The sequence below is a fragment of the Microtus ochrogaster genome, assembly GCF_000317375.1.
Source record: "Microtus ochrogaster isolate Prairie Vole_2 chromosome 14 unlocalized genomic scaffold, MicOch1.0 chr14_random_1, whole genome shotgun sequence".
Classification (NCBI taxonomy): domain Eukaryota; kingdom Metazoa; phylum Chordata; class Mammalia; order Rodentia; family Cricetidae; genus Microtus; species Microtus ochrogaster.
In genome coordinates, this window is record NW_004949096.1 from 23,191,698 (window position 1) to 23,213,978 (window position 22,281).

Below are 22,281 nucleotides of genomic sequence, written 5' to 3' on the forward strand. Positions count from 1 at the left end.
GGGGTGGGGACTCAGCTCAAAAGATTGGGCAGGCTACAGGGCTGATGTTCTGTAAGTAGTTGTGTGTTGGAGGAGCTTTGGGGAAAATAAGCTATCTTATTAAAGAGATAATTATTCCTCCTGCGGCTTTTGCATTTCTTTAGGTGAATCAGCTTTCCTGGAGGATGGACTCCTTTCTAGGTGGCTGGTGGGTCCAACAGGATTTAACCTTAAAGGGGGGAGAGAATTGTAGGTAATAACCTATTCTCTACAGCAGACCAGAATGTCATGTCTTCACCATGAAGTATTCCATATTTTGAACAGGAAGCCAAAAGAGGGACAGAGCTGCTGTTTACCTTCCTCGTACTACCAGAAAAAAAACAGTAAGTGGGGTTCAGTACTGATCAGGAGATGAGAGTCTTGCCTCAATGACTTCCAAGGCTACTAATCCCTATGTAGCTTATCTAAAATTATTTCCTCAAGAGCTGCGATGGTGAAATTATTTAGGAAATGGGGTGAAATTAGGGAACAGATATAATTTGTTTCCATCATGAAAATCCAGAGATCTAATTCCAAAGTTGTCACCCAGGAGGAATAGGAGTCTAGACTGGAGCTCTGCTCCCACCCTTGTGTATGGCTTCCAGGCAAGGTTGCTTATAAGAGAGAGAATGAGAGATAATAAGAGACCAGAGGTCAGTGCTGGCACTCCTAGCCGCAGACTAGGACAGAACCAAGAACAATTCTGCCTTGGACCGCTTACTTTTAAGGGTCCATTCCCCTAAAATGGCTTGAGCACTTCTGATCTTTTGTTCTAATCCTAGCTTGTGTCTACATTTTGCTCATCAAGGTTTTCAACATATAAAACAGTTTTCCTAAACCAGGACTTCTTTGTCAAACGATGGTCACAAGCCCTGTGGTAATACTCTTTAGACACCTATTTGTTGGCTTCCTTCTTTCTGACTGTCCCTGCAGCCAGCAAAGTGTCCCCAAAGGCTCTCATCTTCCTCAGTCATGTCTAAGTCAGTGTCCTCCCAGGGAGGCCATACATCAGTAGAAACTCTTCATTGACATCCTGAGATTTGAAACAGCTAAGCGTCTGTGAAGCAATTCTGTCCAATGATTGTGCGATGAGAGATCCAAGTCCCCTAGGGATTCAAGCTTGTTACTGCCACTGATATGGGGAGGTTAATACACACACAAATGCAAGGACACACAAGATGGATGGAGGAACTGTGTGACTAATGAGAGTTGTGCTGAGAGAAGTTCAGACAGCAGGTACCCACCCCACTTACCTGTGCAAAGATCTCTGTTGGCTCTACTAAGAAGAAACTGAAGAACATCACCTATGAGATCATTTTGAACAGAGAACCTTAAATATTCTCTTTAAGAAACTCCACACCATGGATGCCCACAAACGTGAAGCAAGAAGGGGCCCCTGGCAAGAAGAGACAGCCAAAGAGGACAAAGTAGTTCTGGAGACTTTGGTAGTGGTTGTGGAGGTGGTTTTGGTGACAATGACAATTTTGGTTGTGGAGAAAATGTCAATGACCACAGTGGCTTTGACTACAGTTGTGATCACGGGTATGGTAGCAATGAGGATGGATATAATGGATTTGATAACTACTGAAGTCATTTTGGAGATTGTGGAAGCTACAGTGATTTTGGATAATTATAAAAATCAGTCCCAATTTTTTTTTACCCGGCAATCTTGTCTACTTCCCATAGCCAGGAGGGGATAAGGGGAGATGGGGAGATGCCCAGTTCGTTCCTTGGGCAGCTGAGGATAGGGAACCTGAAATGACCCTATCCTATAGCAATACTGATGAATATCTTGCATAATCACCATAGAACCTTCATCTGGCGATGGATGGAGACAGAGACAGAGACCCACACTGGAGCACTGGACTGAGCTCCCAAGGTCCCAATGAGGAGCAGAAAGAGGGAGAAAATGAGCAAGGAAGTCAGGACCACAAGGGGTGCACCCACCCACTGAGACAGTGGAGCTGATCTATTGGGAGCTCACCAAGGCCAGCTGGATTGTGACTGAAAAAGCATGGGATAAAACCCGACTCTCTGAACATGGCAAACAATGAGGGCTGATGAGAAGCCAAGGACAATGGCATGGGGTTTTGATCCTACTTCATGTTCTGGCTTTGTGGGAGCCTAGCCAGTTTGGATGTGTTCACCTTCCTAGACATGGACGGAGGGGGGAGGACCTTGGACTTTCCACAGGGCAGGGAACCCTGACTGCTCTTCGGACTGGAGAGGGAAGGGGAAAGGAGTGGGGGGAAGGAGAGAGGGGCGGGAGGAGGGGGAGGGAAATGGGAGCCTAGGAGGAGGCGGAAATTTTTTTCAATAAAAAAAAATCAGTCCCAAAATTTTGGGCCATGGTTGGGAACTTTAGGACAGAAGTTCTGGCCTTTGTGGTGGTAGAGGACAAAACTTTGCTAAACCATAAAACCAAAGTGGTTGTGGTGATTCCAACAGCAGCCATAACACTGGCAAGAGAGAAGTTCTGATCACTGCTTAGAAAAGGAAAAGCCTAGTAAGAGAAGTCAGTCTGAGAAGTGACAGGGAAACTTCTGGTTACAATAGATTTGTTGACTCAGCCAACACAGTAGTGGTTACAAAGAAGCCATGTTTTAGATAATACTCATGGGTATGAGTATATAAGTTTGAGGGCTGTATTCACTATTAATTGTTTAAGAGGGTATTTTCATTTCTGTTCTGTGGAAAGTGGAAAGTATTCCAACAAAAGGTTTTAATAAAGACTTTTTTCCATCCTTTTTGTTGATTGTCTAATATCATAGCTTAACTATAATGCTGAATGAAGGTGTTTAATAAAAAAAGGAAAATGTCCTTTATTATACTTGCCAATAAAATATTTGTTTTTGACATAGGTGTCACCAGCTCCATTTGAACCCATAGGTCACCACATAGGTTGTGCTTTTGTTTTGTTTTGTTTTGTTTTTGCGAATGATCTTGTTTTTGAGTGGTAATGGTGAAAGGAAGGGGACAGTGGGAACTAGTCATAAGCTAGAGGACTGAAGTTAACTGTGGACAAGTGATTTTTGTGTGTACATTAATGCTATGCCTAATCTCTTAGTTTTTGGTTGTTGTTTTGTTTTTGTTTTTCACCAAAACAGTAAAAGTTATCATATCATCATATTGAGGTTTAGGAGGCTGTAATCCTGAACTGGGTCTTGTGGGGTGTCAGAAGAGATACGCTGCCCTGCAAGCTTGGGGAAAATCCTTCCCTTGTTCATCTTCTAGAGCCGGCTTGGACTCTTTGAGGAAGAGCCACATCACATCCAACTGTTTGTATTGTCCCACTGTCTTTACCTCACTCCATCTCTCCTGCCTTTCACACCCAAAGCCCCTTGTGATTATATGTGATGAATGATTCATGCACAAAGGAAGATAATTCCTCCTCCCCAAGTTCTCTAAGTAGATCCAGAAATCTTCTTTCCCAATAAGGTTTGGAGATATTTCTGGGAAACCATTCGGCCCAGCAGTGTACATAAAATAAAACTTTCAAATCATCATTGAGATAAATGCCATTAAAATACTGTCATGTGGAATTGATCTTCATATAGATACTGAGAACTGTATTGGAAGAATGTGAGACCAAAAATACTAACTTCTAGTTGTTTTTAAAATATATCTCACATTTGGTTAGTCAATTAAGTAGCAAAGTATTCATGTAATGAGAAGAGAATGTGTTTTCTTTTATGTAGTAACACATACAAGTTTGAATTATAAATAAATAAATTTTTAAGCTGAGCATGCACTGTAGAATATATTAAAAATAAAATTTTCTATTAAAATGAACATTTATGGATCTCCGGCTAATGGCTAACTCAGTGATCAGCTGTGGCCTCATTAGTAAGAAAGACTGGGGTCACTGTCGTATAATCTAATTCCTATGACTGAGGAGTTAAAGAAACGTTAGACCATCAGAATTAATCAAGGTAAGACAGAGGATGATTTAACCTGTGGTTCAAGTCACCATTTCATCTCCTGCTTCTGAAGTGATGTTCAGTAACATACAACAATTAGGCTACTCAAAAGTATATTCTCTGCTACTTAAAGATTTGGAACAACGATTTTAGTACAAAAATTCACCGCAATTTTCATAAGAGGATCACTGTAATTATTTTTCAAATTAATTATGTTTAGTTTTAGAATTACCTCTTTTTTATATATTTATTCCTTGACCCTATTAACAATAGCTCAGAACAAAAATATGAAATGTATAAATACATACTATTTAAATAGTATGTTGAGGTTTGCATCCTGGAGTAGGTTGGGCTGCATGTCCTCCCAGGTCTAAGATCAGTGATATGACATTACCTGCTTGTAATGGGCCGCAGCATGGTGGGGGTACTTACACTGTAAAACAAGTGCACACTACAGATCGAGAAATTTGTTTTTAAAGGGAGTTGATTGTTAAACATTTGCTGATATTTCTCTGCATACACACACACACACACACACACACACACACACACGCACACACACGCTAAATTTTAAAGCCAATTTTGACTAATCATGGGTAGTTGGGAAGCTCTGTGATTTCTATTAAATAGCAGAACATATTCCAAACTGTTTAATCTTTCTTCCGCTGTGATTCTGGGTTATAGCTGGCCAATACACCACCCAGTTAAAGGATAAAGATGATGGAGGAAGGTAAATATGTGCTCTTCAGCTTCTTATGATCAACATCATCTACTACTCAACATAATGACTGAGAATGACACGTCGCTGCTGGGAGATTCTAGGCCCAAGCATGAAACCTTAACCCAGTCATAAGAAAACATCATACAAATAAAAATTAAAAATCAATATAAAAATGATATTTTAGTGAATAAAGGATCAGCCCTCCGAAAGTATGAAGAAAGCTGAAGACCAGGAGAGACAGGAGCTGTTGGGTACTGCAGGAGATTACAAACACAGTATAACAAAGACCGTGTGAGAGATTTAGTGGGGTGCTAGCGGAGAAAAGGGCAGAGCATGAAAATTTTCAGCCTAATAAATACTGTCATATATATGAATGCCAATTTTTTCTCATGTCTGTAATTGTGAGAGGCTACCTGGAGAAACTCAATTAAAGATATTCAAACTTTTATATTCATTTTCCAACTCTACATTTAAAGTTACCTATGAAGACAAAACTAAAAAAACAGACTTTTTTTTTTTTCAAGAGAATACAAGCTTTGGAAGTAGGTCAAGCTTTTGAATCTCTGGTTTTACATGCCTGTGGTTTTAGACAAACTTGAAATTATTTTCACATTTAAATTTTTCTTTTCTCCTCTATGAGATAGAGGTGATGATTACTATACTTTTCAGAACATTAGCATTTAATTAAGGTAATGTTTTCTAAACTTCCAATGCCTGACATATAGTACACATAGCTAATGAAACTGTATGATGTTGGTGGTGGAGAAAAAGTATAGGAAACCTGTGGCAATTTTCTGACAATTATATGGTTCCAAGTACCCTTACATCACTCCTTCAGTTCTTAGAATTTGTGATTACAAAGAATCAAGAGTATGAGTTTTCAATGGATGCAATTAAAATGTCCCAAGGTAACGTCATTATGTAAGGGCAGCAGTGGTAGGCCAAACAGAATAACATGAGCAGCTTGATGGCTGGACTGAGCTGACCTAGTGCAGTCCCAGCTACACGTGGGTACCTGATAGCATAAGTAGAGTGTTGCAGCCTTGTCATTAAACTCTGGAGACTTACGGATTCCATGATTTTGTTTGGATAATAACACAGTTGGCTGCCAGTTCTTACATGTAAGCTCCCCGTGTTGTGAAACCATGCCTCCCTGGACACACTGTAAATTTATGGCAGCTGGGAAGTGAGGTGTGCTTGTATGTCAGAGACAGACCCTGGCAGGAAGCAGCATGAACCATAAAATCTCCAAAGCTTGTGGGCTAAGGACAAAATACTCAATGTGAAGCTGCCCAAATTCTGCTTTCCCTGTTGATTCTCTATATGTATAGTATACACATTTATAAGCATATATGTACACATACAAATGTATATGTGCATGAATACATCGGTATTCCATAGGAAATTATATATGAACACATAGAAAATTTTATTAATATACATGTTAAAACTTCTATCACAAAATTTTAAGGTCTGGTAATGTAGTTCAGTGATAGAGGATTTGTCTGGCATTTGAGAAACACTAGATCTAATTTTAACATTACAAAAATATAACTAAATACAAATAACTAAAAACTAATTTGAAAAAATTGGTAAAAATTGTCACCTTTAATACAGTAAGGTATTGTACACCATATTCACTTCTTTCTTATTGGAATTGACCACAACTTCTAAACCCTATTATGACCCACCACCAAGAAAATGTATAATGCTTGAGCTCTACAAATTATTTGAGTAAAAATTCTACTGCAGAAAATCTCATATACTCCAAGTTATTGCAACCACACTCTTAAAGTAAAATTTATACAGCTTGGATACTGATCAAAAGACAGAACTATAGCCAAAAACATCAATAATAAGAAAACAAAAGTCATAAGTAATCTTTGTACTGTTGCCAGGAGGAAAGAGAGAAGCTAAAGTCAATGAACTGTCTTGATTGTCTGGAACCCCACACATGTAATTAGGTTGAAAAACACAGCTTTCTGACTCTCAGTTCAAAACACACAGCAGGCCATTCTCTACCCAGGCTTGAAGCAAATACTCTCTAAGGGGGCAACTGAGGTTCTGAGAACAGCTTCCTGCTATGAGGTCCAAACTTAACTATTTATCTCTGTGGCTACGAAGGGGAGAAAATTCTTCTGCACCTTCAGGGCCTTTATAGATGTTCTCTTCAGTTTTATATTTCTGGCCTTCATAAAATAAGAGTATGAGATGACATAAGGAAGCCGTCCATTTATTCCAGAACTGAAGTGTTTACTCTGCCTTGCATATAACAAGTTTACAATTTTGAAGGCATTTGAAGTACTCATTGGCTCAGCGGTGCAATAGTTTTTAAAAGTTATTTCTGACCATATCAGATACTTGTAGACCTTAAGTGATGAGCAAACGCCAGAGGCCAAATACAATAAAGATTTAAGGGCTGCTCAGTAAAGCTTTGCGGCTTCTGTGGATGGGAGTTGAAGAGAAGTGGGAGGGAGGGCTGTTCTGGTGATTATTCCTGATAGTTCTTTTGTTTGTTTTATTTTCAATTTATGCCAGCACTGTGAGGCTGGGCAACATGATCTAACACAGCACAGGCTTTCAGCCAAAACACACCAAAGTTTTCCTTCTTTCTTTGGTTTTCCTTATTTTTATATTTTTGTTTTTGGGGGGTATTTCTGGTCTTTATGATTTGGTAAACAAATTATGTTTGAAGCAAAAAGAAAAACTAGGAAATAAAACTCACATTGCCTCTATTCTACCTCATGGCAATGCCTTGTGAATGAGTTCCTGCATGTGTGGGGAGAAGCTGAGATGGGCTCAGTTCCGCATCACAATTAGTCTAGGGAAAACCAAAACAGAACTACAAACCCAACAGAGCCAATTGTTTCTCTGTGTGAGAAAGGACATACAATTTATTTCTTATCACGAAACTTTGAATGTATAACAATGTTATCAGAGAGACATTTGCTGTCTCTGTAGATGACCATAATACAAGTGCTGCTGTCATCATGCTGGCATTTACTTTGTTAGATATTTAAACTATATTATTATACATTTGCTTTATCTTTCACTGGAGAAACCTACTGGCTCACTGTTCCCAGACTCAGTCAAACATTCTTGTCTAGAAGCAGATCCATTTCCTGGTGAAAACAATTCATGTGGGTTTTCCTATACTTTTAACCTAAAGTAAATAAGTTTAAAGGACTAATATATTTCATTCTTTTCAGTATTTTTGAGAATTTCATGTCTATATACAATATAATATAATCAAATTAGTCTCCTTTTTCTCCTGCTGAGCCCACATAGCCCCCTCAACAGACTGACTTCCCAAACTCACCGTTCCTTTGGAAACAGTCCTTTAAATCCAGATAGTGCTTCCTATACGTGGGGACCATTCCCTAAGCACGGGACTCCTATCAGTGGCCATATCCTCATAAAATATTGATCCTTTAAACCCCATCAAATGCAGCTGCCATAACCTCTTGAGCTAGAAATGGGGCCTAGAGACCATCTACCTTACCGATGCTAGAATTTTGTCTTGCTTCATCTTATGTAGAACTTACATAGATAAACAGAGCTGTCTGTGTTCATGAGCACACTGATCATGTCAAGCCCACACAGTAGTATTAGTCCCCATCCTCCAGCTCTGATATTCTTTCTACCTCATCTTCCACTGTATTCTTCACCTTGGGGATAGGGGAAGGCTTTGAATAAATGTCCTATTTAGGGCTGAGCACTCAAACTCTTATTCTTATTCTCAGTACTTTGACCACTTATGAATGTGTTCCTTAACTACTGACCACAGCAAGAAGCTTCTTTTACCAAAGCTGAGAATAACCCAGGTCATCAGGTATACCTATAAATATTGAGAAATCATGGCAGGAACTTTGACAACAAGTAAAAGTATGTATACATAAATTTGGGTATGTTGTGTGGTCATTTTCATTGAATTTTAGGAAGTCTTTAATCTCATCATTTATTTCTTACTTGACCCATTGATGATTCAGATGAGCATTATTTAATTTCCATGTGTTTGTGGGCTTTATGAAATTAGTGTTGCTGTTGAATTCTATTTTAAGCCATGGTGATCCAATAAGATATGTGGGGTTTTTCCCATTGTTTTTTTAATCTGTCAAGGATTGCTTTCTTACCTACCATGTGGTCAATTTTTGAAAAGGTTCCATGAGGCACTGAGAAGACAATATAATCTTTTAGGTTTGGATGGAATGTTCTACAGATATCTGTTAAGTACGTCTGGTTCATAACATCTCTTAGTTCCGTTATTTCTATGGGACACAATGAAAGCAGTGTTAAGAGGAAAGTTCATAGCACTAAATGTCTACATCAACAAGCTGGAAAAATCCCACACTAGTGAGTTAACAGAACCTCTGAAAATGCTAAAACAAAAAGAAGTAAACTCACTAAGGCAGACTACATGGCAGGAAATAATCAAATTGAGAGCTGAAATAAACAAAATAGAAAAATAAATCAATACAAAGATTCAATTAGACAAAGAATTGGTTCTTTGAGAAAATCAACAAAATAGACAAACCTTTATCCAAACTAACCAAAAGTCAAAGAGAGAATATCTAAAATAACAAAATCAAAAATGAAAAGGGGGACATAACAACAGACAGGGAAGAAATACAGAGAATCATTAGATCATCTTTTAAAAACTCCACAAAATTGGGAAACTTAAAGAAAATGGACAATTTTCTGGATAAATATCACTTACCAAAATTAAATCAAGACCAGACAAGCAAATTAAACAGACCTATAACTACTAAAGAAATAGAAACAGTCATCAAAAGTCTCCTAACCAAAAGGAGCCCTGGGCCAAATGGTTTCAACACAGAATTCTACAAGATATTCAAAGAAGAACTAATACCAGTACTCAGTACCAATACAATACTCCTTGAATTACTCCACACAATAGAAACAGAAGGAAGACTGTCAAATTATTTGTATGAAGCTACAATTACCATGATACACAAACCACACAAAGACATTACTAAGAAAGAGAATTATAAATCAATCTCACTCATGAACATTGATGCAAAAATACTCAATAAAATACTGGCAAACTGAATCCAAGAACACAACAGAAAAATCATCCAACATGATCAAGTTAGATTCATCCCAGAGATGTGGGGATAGTTCAACATACAAAAATCTCTCAATGTAATCCACCATATAAACAAAGTGAAAAAAATAATCATTTCATTAGATGCTGAAAAAGCCTTTGATGAAACATAACATCCCTTCATGGTAAGTGTCTTGGAGAGAGCAAGGTAGAAACATACCTAAGCATAATAAAGGCAATATACAGCAAATCAAAAGCCAACAACAAACTAGATGGAGAGAAACTCAAAGTGATCCCACTGAAATCAGGAACAAGACAAGGTTGTTTGTCCACTCTCTCCATATCTATTCAATATAGTACTTGATGTTCTAACTAGAGCAATAAGTCAACAAAAGGAGATCAAACGGATATAAACCAGAAAAGAAGTTAAACTCTCACTGTTTGCTGATGATATAATAGTTTACATAAAGTGACCACAAAAATTCTACCAAGGGACGTCTAAAACTCATAAAAAGCTTCAGTATTGTAGCAGGATACAAGATTAACAACAAAAAAAATCAGTAGCTCTCCTTTACAGAGATGATAAACAGGCTGAGAAAGAAATCAGAGAAGCATTACCTTTCACAGTAGCCACAAATAACATAAAATATCTTGAGTAACTCTAACCAAACAAGTAAAAGTCATGCACGAGAAGAACTTTAAACCTTAAAATAAAGAAATTGAAGAAGACACTAGAAAATAGAAAGATCTCCCGTGCTTTTGGGTATGTAGAATTAACATAATAAAATGGCAGTCTTACCAAAAGCAATCTACATACTCAATACAATGCTCATCAAAATCCCAGCAAAATTATCTACAGACCTTGAAAGAAAAATACTCAACATTGTATGGAAAAGCAAAAAGCCCAGAATAACCAAAATCATCCTGTACAATAAAGTAATTTCTGATCCACTACAATCTCTGACTTCAAATTCTACTACAGAACTATAATACTGAAAACAGCCTGGTATTGGCATAGAAACAGATAGGAGGATGAATGAAACTGAATCAAAGAACAAGATATCAACCCACATACCTATGAACACCTGATTTTTGAAAAAGAAGCAAAAAATATAAAATGGAAAAAAGAAAGCATATTCAGCAAATGGAGCTGGCATAACTGGTTATCAACATGTAAACAAATAAAATAGATACATATCTACCTCCATGCACAAAATTCAAGTCCAAATGGATTCAATAAATCATCAAAAAAAACAACCACACTAAACCTCATAAAAGACAAAGTAGAAAGTAGACTTGAACATATTAACACAGGATAGCACTTCCTAAATATAACTCCAGTGGTATAGACACTGAGAGAAACCATTAATAAATGGGACTTCTTGAAACTGAGAAGAATCTGTAAAGCAAAGGACATGGTCAACAAGACAGAACAGCAGCCAACCCCACATCAGATAGAGGTCTGATCTCCAAAATATACAAAGAACTCAAGAAATTGGACATCAAAAGAACAAAGTACAAGAAAATTTGAATATTTTATTACATCTTTTGCTAAGTCCTCTAGAGAAATTTATATATTTATATATATATTTACATGTAAATATATATTTATAAACAAATATGGTAAATTTTTCAAATACAAAAACTTCATCTAATTATTTTATATTTCAATATATGGCCACCTGCTGATGTTTCATACATTAATACAAATGAAATGTTCTATCTCCTATCAGTTAAGGGAGAAAAATGGACTGGTATTATTATCTTTTCCTATAAAATAGTGACAAAAATACATTGCAGATTTGCATCTCTCTGCTTCTACTCTCTCCCTTTTCACCCTATTCTTTAGTCAAAGGAAAACAGAGGCCCTTTCAAGGACTTGATATTTTCCTAATACTGGGAGTGCTTTGTATGCTCTTCCTAGAACCACTTACTCTCTATCACAGCTTACAGATAAAAGTCAAACATCCACCTCTGCCTCCAACTTGGCCTCAGCATCTATACCACTGAGAAAAAGAATGAACTGTCCTAACTGAAAGTTAAGTTTCCTCATTAACAGTATTTTCCTTTAAGTGACAGATGAGAGAAGATAATATTTTTAGACAGGCACTGCTCTTTCATAACCTACATTGCTACCTTTGAGCCTTATAGAAAATTATCAGTAGTGGAGTCTGATGCCACAGTTGTAAATATTCACAAGATGAGTTTATTATTTTGTTTGTTCATGTTACTCCCAAACTATATCCCACACTGTGAATTGTTCAATATTATTCAATTTCATAATGTTCAGCACTGATATATGTATAGAATAACATAAAGTAATATATAAATAGTAATATAAGAGTAACAATAAAAATAGAGATGCTTCAAGTTAGGAGTAAAAGGAAAGTTAATTGGGATTTCATTATTGGAAATAGAATAAAAGACAAAAACATTCTTTTGTATAAAATGTCTACCCATATGATTGAGGGAAAATTCATATATCTTGGCCTTGCTTACCATTATATTAATCAAGTGCAAGTGTAAATCTATGTCTCTGCCCCATGCAAAGAGACACAAAGATTCAGCCTGCTTTAGATTTGTTTGGATTTGGGATTTCATTTTTTGATAAGAAAATACCTTGGCGGTTGGAGAGGTGGCTCAGTGCTTAAGAAAGCTTAACTTTTCTTCTTGAAGACGTTAACTGGAGTCCCAGAAGCCACATGAGTCAGCTCTCACTGCCCATAATTCTACACTCATGTAATCTAATGCCTTTCCTATCCTCCACAGCTGCTCCCATACACACAAAATACTCATAATAGCATAATTAAATGATAAATGAATTATAAAAATGTATAAAGCAAAAAGGCATCGTATTTTGAAATTTTTACATGACTTTGAAGTTCAAGATTAAATCAGCGAGGGCCTTATTCCTCTTTGTAGAGCTCCAGCACATTCTATCCATCTCTGATACTAGGACTTCCGCTACCCTCAGAGTTCCATGTTGTTGTCCATCTCTCTATCCATCCGTGGAGTTAAATCACTTTTGTGGCCTCAGTGAGAAAGAAATCAACTTCCTTTAAGAAACCAAAAGTACTCCTTAACTTTGTCTATATTAATTGAAAAATGAGTTGTAGCAAGAATAAGAAACTACAGCATGCCATTTGTATAAACGCTAAGAACTATTTCTAAAGGCAATTTCTCTAATTTTTGAGAAGCATCAGCTGCCTAGGCAAGGAAGGCCAGGCATTAATTATAGAGGAATGCTAAGGAGGAATAGATATGCACCTTTCATTGTTATAGAACCTCATTCTGGAGTTAATATCGGGGCTGCCTTCAACACCATCTATCTGACACTTAGTAAATGAGTTGTCAGCAAAGGTGAAAATATATTAACAGTTCACATGGGCTGAAAGGGGTGCTCTTACATGTTTTACCAGAAATTTCCCCCTTCAGTTAACTCAATATCTTTTCTGACATATTTTTGTTGCACTAAAGTGTCTTTTATAGTGTGTCAGAGTTATGAATACTGATAGACCTTTCCCTAAAGTGCCCCTCAAGTTCACTGCCATTTGCTCATTAGGTTTGCTTTTTATTGCATGTCAGAAAGTGCCTCCTTTAAGCACCTACTAATAAATGGGAATTGATGGGGCTGTATCTCCAGAGCAAGTGGTAAATTCAAAGGTCTTAAATAAGGAAGCCTGTGAAGCATCTAAGGCTAGGGTATGTGCCTACGGGTCTTGATCTGGAATACAGGGGATGGTTTATTTGATGCTGAGATAGGAGTTCTTAAGCGGTATTTGAAGTTCAAAAGAGGGAACAAGCCATTTCTCCATTGATGAAAGGACAGGATAAGCTATTTTTTAAGATCTCTCCAGAATCTCCCTCAAATAGAATTCAAATGGAAATTTACTTATGTGGGTGCTGCAAATTCTAACTTTATAGTCAGTGTTAATACACTGTCTTCAACTCTAAAGTAAGATGAACATGGTGAAGTCGTCAGCGAGTAGATAAAGGCACAGAGTCCATGAGCCAGATCCCCTCTGGTGTTGTGTACAGAATGTGAGGTTAGGCTGTAGCAGAGGAGATAAAGGGTGGAGAAAGAAAAGCAATACCTCTCTCCTAGAGGGTGAGCACAGTCATGAAATCCAAGCTTCTGCTTCCTATCTCTGGGAGCTTTCTGCTCAGCAGACACACACACACACACACACACACACACACACACACACACACACACCACAAGCTGGCTATTTAACTCATGGGTTGTTTCTGGGATGGCCATAGTGAGCAGCTATTATAATATTATAATGCAAAAGTTTGAACTAAACATTGATGCCCCGAGATGTAGGAAAAGGTTGATTCTATGTATCCCATTGTGACAAGCATTAAGTTGCTTAGTCAAAGAGAAAACAGTAGAATCAACTAATCTGGAAGGGACAAGCACCCAACAACCAATCACTGGACAGATAAGGGAATCCTTTTCAGAAATTGCCGGTCAGTGTTTCCCAATCCTTTATATGCTGCCTTCAAGGTTTAGACATCGTCACCAGGCAATACCTATGTAACATGTTTATTTAAATTAGCCTTTCCCTACGTATCAATGTCTGTGATTTACTAGCCTGATCCTTCTTATATTAAAATACACAATTACTGGCACCAAACATTTAGAAACTCTGGGTATGCTTTGATCTTTTTATTTTCCTTAGCTATGAGCTTGCTTTTTGGTGGAACACTGAACTAAATGAGAAGTATGAAATGGTTTTGACATATTTTAGAGAAATATTCAAGTAATGAACATCACAACAGAGTATATGAAATAGAAAATATCACTGTGATAATAACTGGGAAATACCATGTCCTCAGAAAGAATCAAGGTGTGTGTGTGTGTGTGTGTGTGTGTATGCTGCAAACATGTACTTTAGGGATATTACTTTACATAGAGTATTAAGTCATATAGGCAAGTTTTGGTCACTTTACAATAAAAAGAAATTCTTGTATAATTATGGTGCTCAAAAAGGTGGTTTTTTAATATTATTTGCTTGTAGTTTTCTTATAGGAGGTAGTTTAGACCCTATGTCTTGTAAGAAAATTTAGAGAGGTCTTCAAATTAATTTTTACATAAGATTATTGAAGTTGAAAGTATAAATAGCAGGGATTTCAGAGGAAGGAGGGAGCAAATCTGCCATACCTCCAGGCTAAAACAGTCCTCGTGTTGAATGTTAAATTTAGCTCTGTGCTCTCTGAAAAGGTCAACATTAGATCTAACTTGCTCTTGGGCTTTATGACCTCTGCCGAACTGTGCAGCCTAAAAGAGATGTCCACATGGAAAAACAGTGTTGTTTTCTTATGGTAAGAAATGTCCAACCCTCCTAGAATTTCTACTGAAAGTTCCATATACCCAGCCATCAGTTTCAAACCTGACAGATTTTGCTAATAGGAAGAGGGGAAGCATGGGACCTGTCAAGGTGAGCAGCACATTCAGGACTCAGGAGACTTAGTGAGAAGCCTGCGTGGCAGAGGTAAGAGCGCTCCTGAGATGCTGTTACAGAAGCCTGTGGACAGTCATAATTGCTGAGTCCTCTACCATCAATAATTCTCTGTTGCTCACTACTGCCTAACAAACCACTCCCCAAACTTCTGGTAATGATAATAATAAGTAATAGTAACAATAATAATAATTACTGTCTGTTAAGGTCTGTGTACTGACTGGACTCATCTACATGGCTGTCACTTGCAATCTTTCATGTGTTTGCAAACAGCTGTCAGGGAGGCAGGGAATCCTCAGCAGGGTACCTGGTTGGCCGCCGATGCTATCTATCAGCTGGAAGTTTAGCTAGACAGGAGCTCCTAGATGTGGTTTTGTCATATGGCTCTTGCATCTCACAGCGTGAGACTAGGCTCCCAGAGAAAATGTCTAAAAAGAAAACATTCCAAAAGGCAGACACAGGATCTGCTGGCCCATTTAAGGGCCATGCACAGGGTTGGCATGAAATCGCTTTTTGCTACATCCTAAGGACAGAGCAGTTGCATGACCCAATAAAAATCCAAAGGGGATTGAAGAAAAACTTCTGATGAGGGAATACCCAAATCACAATCACAACAGAATGTGAAGTGGAAAATATTAAAGAAACCATATTTGGAAAGTAGAATATATCAAATCCTCTGAGAGTTCAATGTAAGGATCAAGGCAGAGAGAAAGAATATCAATGTGCACTTGGAGGATATTAGTTGAGGGCAAGTACAAAGTCATGTTGGCATGGAACTAAAGATATGGTGACTTTAATATACTTAAAAAGAATAAGAAGCCGTGGTTACAGGAAAGCAGCCTAGGCTACAATTCCCTTCCTGGTTGTGTATTTTATTAGAACTAATAACTGGATATGGTAACTGGACCTTTTTTCTATATTGACAAGATAGAAAGTCAGCCTTGACTCATTTGCAAAAGGGATTCTTAATAGTGAAGAAACTATTTTCTTATTGTGGGATAGTAACAGTGATAAATTGCTCATAATTTAAAATAGCACACATTGAATTGGCTTTTCTGGGAATCAAGAATTGGTATTAGAGACTAATATTTTCTGTTAGATTAGTCCTTTAGCTCTCGATTCATAGAAAAAGTTTGAAACAGATATTTTCCTATTACCTTCTTTAATGTACAAACATTTCATTATTTTAACTTTAAATTTTTTAACTTGCTTCTAGCTTGCTACCAAATATGAAAATTCATTAAATTCATAAAAATTATGTAGGTGATAAGGAGCAGCATTTTGTACAAGAGGCTTACACATTCATGGATTTGGGGGTTATTCACACAAGGTCTTGGAACTAAACATGCATCTACACCAATGTATAGTTATATTGATTTGAAAATCTACAAGGCCATTCAGTGAGTTTCTTTAAGTTTTCCTTATACTTAAGTCCACTATCAAAGAAGACCATTCTTGAGAAACTATTTACTATTTAACGAGATGATACATAAAATTCCAAGCTAATATGTGATTACTGAATTAATTGCACATCAAAGAGGACCAAAAAAAAAAAAAACGGTCTCTCTCTTTTCCAAAGAAATTTGACACAATCCACACACAACCATGTATTTTGTGCTCTGTGTAAGTGCTGAGTACCCCTGGACATTGGCGAATCAGACCTGTTGTCCACAGTGGGCAGCACAAACCAGAGAGCTTGACAGGAACTATGAACAGCAGCCCTCCTGTGCACAACGACTGCAGAGCAGCTTAGCATAGGTTATCCACCTCACTACTGTAGTTTGGAATAAGGATGAGTATAAACAATAGGAGTGAGCGACCTGCGCTTTTGTAAATAGCAACCACTTCCTGGACTTCTGGAGTTTCTCAAAATAAGACTCTGGAATGTCACAATATCCACTTCCAGTCAGCAGCATCCCTTGTGTGGATACTACTCTTCCTCTCTCTCAAGGAAGATGGTAGACAGGTTGGAGCACATTCCAAATCCTTTATTTAAATTCTGTGGGGGCATGTGATAATTTTAGAAGCTTCTTGAAACATCTGTGTTTGCACCATTCTGTCTGGCCATAAATGAACTTTTAAAGGCCTCTGCAGGTCAGAATGCGGTCACTTAAAGGAAAGAAAAGAGATGCTAGGGGAACTACCTACTAAAATAAAATACATTATTTTCTTTTGAAAACAAAGGGGTGTTTTTCTTATCTGGATTAAGCTTAGTGATAAAATTTGAACATGTTCATATTAAACTTTTTTGTCTCTACATACAACTTTTGGCAATCATGAAGGAAGAAGACACAATAGGGCTGATAGTAATTATTAATAGCAGAACCAAAACATAAATCCTTCAAGATATTGTTGATTTGAAATGTTATGAAATCTTGTCTAGATAGGATCCAAAAGTCAAAGCATAGTAGTTTATACACTGTGTGATATTTTACCAGACATACTCTGAGCTTTGTATCTGCATGTGGAACACAGGAAAATGATAGTCAGGGTCTCAGGAAGCAGCTAATATGGTTTTGTGTTTGGAGACCTGGATTCAGTTTATGGACTCCTTAGTTGCTAAATTCGTTTGGATAGATATTTAGTGTCTTTTACTCTATCTTGCTATCTGAGCATTTAAGGTAGACTACCTCATTATACTGTTTGAATAATTAAATATAATATAAACACAAAGAAATCGATAGCTCTAATTTGATAGTCATTTACAATTTACACCCCTAAGTACCTTTTCTCTTTGTTTTTAGTTAATAAAGAACTCCGAATCCTCTCCCTCAAACCAAGGTTCTTGGAATGTTTAATTGCACAAGACTAATCCACAGCTACCATTAGTCTATAAATAAGAGATTTAGCATTTGCTTTGTCTGTTTTCTTAACTGTGCAGTTATTCCGTCATGCAACGCTCCTCCAATTTCCATAATGACAATTTATATCCAAAAGCTTTAGAAATATTACTAATAGGTGTATCGTAAAGGAAAAATGTTAATGTTAACCCTCAAATAAAACTTTAGCAAAAATTAGCATTCTTATTCCTGTGCTTAGCATAGGTGCTTAATTCTCCACCCACAGAGGCTAGCTTGGTCGTGCATCCATGCAAACACTGGTTTTCTTCTTAAGTATAATAATTCTTAGTCTTGTTCAGATAAGCTGAACCAGATGCATGAACAACAAGCTGGATACAGATGTAGGTGTGGCCTATCATTTTCTTTTCTGTTGCAATGATAAAATCACAGAACATCAAGCAACTTGGGGAAGAAAAAGTTTATTTTGGATTACAGTTCCAGAAAGATAGATTCCATCCTGGTGGGAGAGGCATGGCAATAATCAGGTAAAGTAGGAAGGCTGGTGTGAAAAGATCTGGACACTTACCGATCATATTTTAATCCACACAAAGATAACAAAGACAGAGTGACTAGAAAACCCTGAACTTTGGTAGTGGGTCCCCAGTGACGTACCTTCTCCAGCAAGGCTCTACTTCCTCAAGATTCAGTAATCTTCACAAATAGTAGCACACACTTGGGATCGAGTATTCAAACATGTGACCCTACAGAGCGCATTTCTCTTTCAAACCACCACATTCTACTCTTGACCTCCAGAGGACCAAGGCCATCTCATGACACAAAACACTTTATTGCAACTTCAAATTGCCCATAATCTTTAACAATCTCGATAGTGTATAAAAGTTCAAAGGTCTCTTATCAAACATAAAAAAATCTCTTGTCTGTGACCCAAATAAACTCAAAATTTGAATTTCATTCTTCCAGCGTACAATGATACAGAATATACATTTCCATTCCAAAAGGGAGGAATGGGGGTAGAGTAAGGGGAAATTGTACCGAAGCAAGGCTGAAAGTTAGCAGGACAAACACTAGACCATCAGCTCCGTATCTGGTAATTCTGGCTTCAGTTTCAAAGGTCTTGGATGCTGCCACACCTCCTATTTTGCTGTACTCAAAATAAATCTCTCTCGGGCTAGTTCCACCCCCCTTTCCAGCTCTCATTGGTATATGTCTCATAGCTCTGACATCTCCAGCATCTTAGGTTCCCAACCATAACCCAGACTTTACCTTCACAATTTCAGTCTTTGGTTTCTCAGGAACCCTGACCCTGCCATACATTGCCTGGTCCCGCAGCTCTATGAAACTGTACCGGAAGAATTTATGATCCCTAAATCTCACATAGTTTATCCCTACAAAACCAGTAACCCACAGACAACACTGCCAAGTTGTATATTAGCTTTCAGTGGACCCTGACCAATTGTGGCACTGTTGAAGCAGCTTCCATATCTGAGGCTGGAGAGAAACTCCCTATGAGGAGAGAACTTCTTTGACTCTGTTCTCATAAGCTGGCCAATCAGTCACAGTAAGCGTGCTCAGAGAGATGTTTCTTATGGTGATGGGAGAAGATGGAAGGTTTTTCTTTAATGGGACTAATCTCTTCAACATTGCAGCTCCCCCCCCCACAACAGAGGGCTTGTCTACAGCATTAGTTACTGAGAGATTTTTTCCCCTTTCTAAACTACATAGTTTTAAATATTTCCTTCTGCCTCACTTACTGATTTTTTTCACTTTACGCCTTTGTAAGTTAACTATTAGCATCAGTTCCAGAGACTCGATGTTATCCTGTCTTGAAGTATTATGTTTCAAAAATTAGTTCAGAACTTCTTATTTTTTGTTTGTTTTTGAGAAAGGGTCTTGTTATGCCCTGCTTGTCTTGGAACTTTTTTATGACCAGTTTATCACATAAATACCCACCTGTCTTTGCTTCATTAGTGTTAGTATTAAAGATTTATGCCAACACATCCTACTCAAATTTAGCCCATTAGTTTTTAATTCAGTTGTATGAAAGTTCTCAGGATATGGGCAGAATGCAGCCAAAATAACTTATGATTTGCCTCATTTCTGCTTTTGATAGAGTTCTGGTTTTCTCTGAAACCTCACGAGTTTCTCTGTCTGCATTTCTCAGCACTCTTCCCTTCCCAGTGTATACTGGGTGGGGGCACTAAACTGTTTACGACATTAAATGCCTCTATCCTGTTCAAAGTTCCAAACTCTCCCACAAACTAGTCCAAAAGAATAAAAGCCACCTGGTTAGGTTGAACACAGCAACATCTCACTATCATACCAATTACTATATTAAGTTACCTTTCTGTTGCCAATAAAAATTGCTAACTAAAAGCAATCTAGGGGGGAAAGGTGTATTTTGTCTTATGGATCCAGAGGGACAGAGAGCATGATAGCAGTGGAGATAAAGCAGCATTTGGGGAAATTAGGGCAATAGGATCAGAAAGCTTGCTAGTTACATTTTCATCCTCACACAGGAAATATAAAGAATGGGACACAAGGCGAATCTCAACACTCTGAAAGCTTGCCACAGTAGTATCCTTCCTCCAACAAAACTTCACCTCGTAAAGAGTTTAGAACCTTCCCTAAAGGAGTTGCCAATTATAGACAGGGCTAACAGACTAAGAGAATTCTGGGAAGAGTAAAGGCAGATGCTGTCACTAGCTAGACACAGAGGAAGCATGATGAGAATGCTGGTCTGAGAAAAAGTACCAAGTCATGTGGCTTAACATAGACAAGAATTACAGGTTAATTTAAGTTGTAAGAGCTAGTTAATAATAAACCTGAGCTAATAGGTCAAACAGTTTAGAATTAATATAAGCCTTTGTGTGTTTCTTTGGAACAGAACAGATATGGAACTGGGCAGGTCAGAAACTTCCACCTACAACCAACAGATGATCAAATGTCAAATACATGAAAGTATGAGGGACATTTCTCATTCAAACCACCACAAATGTCTATAGTATGTTGCCTCTTGGGGTAGTCAAGTGTAGGCTTTTACACACAAAATGAAAGAACTCACATAAAGTGCTGTGTAAATGCATTGTGAGAAGTATTAGAATCATAAAATTTTAAGCCCAGTGGTCTCCTTTTGCCTTATTTACATTTGCATTATTTACAAATACTGCTTTGTTTATTTGTTTTTGTTATTTCTAAAATAAGGTAGGGAAATAGTTGAGGGAGAGGAAGGATTCTTTTCAATATTTCTATTTCTTTCCATCCAGGTTTGTAAATTCTTCCTGGGTTCTTGTGAGGAAGAACCTAGTCACCTCTTCTGTAGATGAGACACCCTCTTGCAGACATTGTGTCTTCCCAAATTATAATTAAATTATTTGAGTTGCTATTGAGTCTTTCAAGTTTGTCCTTGGTTTTGTTATTTTCTTTGTTGTCTTAAAATTTTAATAATGAGATTTAATGAAATGTCTCTAGAGCATTTGATCTGAGAATTCCAATGGGATATTAGTATTTCCCTTTATCATTCTTGGACTCTAGTAATAAAAATGAAGCAATATACATGAATAGAATCAACTAATGGCAATATTATGAACACTGAGAAGACTTATTTTCTATTCTGCAGTATCTCATTCTGAAGCAGTGCCTTCATGGTGACAGTATTATTGAAACTCACACTTTCTGCTGACATGTTTGTATATATGATTTATGAAAAGAATGTTCACTGTAATAAAGAATTAGTGAATCTGAAGCAATCTTGGCATTATTCTGGTGGTTTGAAAGAAAAAATTACCTATAGGTAGTAGCACTATTAGGAGATGTGACGTTTTAAATTGGGTGTAGCCTTGTTTAAAGAGGTGTGTCACTGTGGGGGCAGGCTTTCAGGTCTCATCTGCCCAAGGGACATCTGCTGCCTGCAGATCAAGAGATGGAATTCACAGCTCCATTTCCATTCCTGTGTCTGCCTGCATGCTGCCATGTTCCACCATGATGATAATAGACTAACTTTTTAAAACTGTAAGCCATCCCCATTAAATGTTTTCCCTTATAAGAGTTTGGGGCTGGAGAATTGTCTGTATTCTATCAATCATGTTTTAAATAAATGCTAATTTTCCATGCAGGAAATATAGGCAGGTCAACCAGACAGGAATTAGAGGCTAGGTGATGAGAACAGGAGAATTCTGGGAAGGAGGAAGCCTATTCCTCCCACTCCTACCCAGATCACAGAAGAAGCAAGATGTGACCTGCCCTGCTTAGAAAGGTACCAAGCCATGTGGCTAACATAGATAAGGAAAATTGG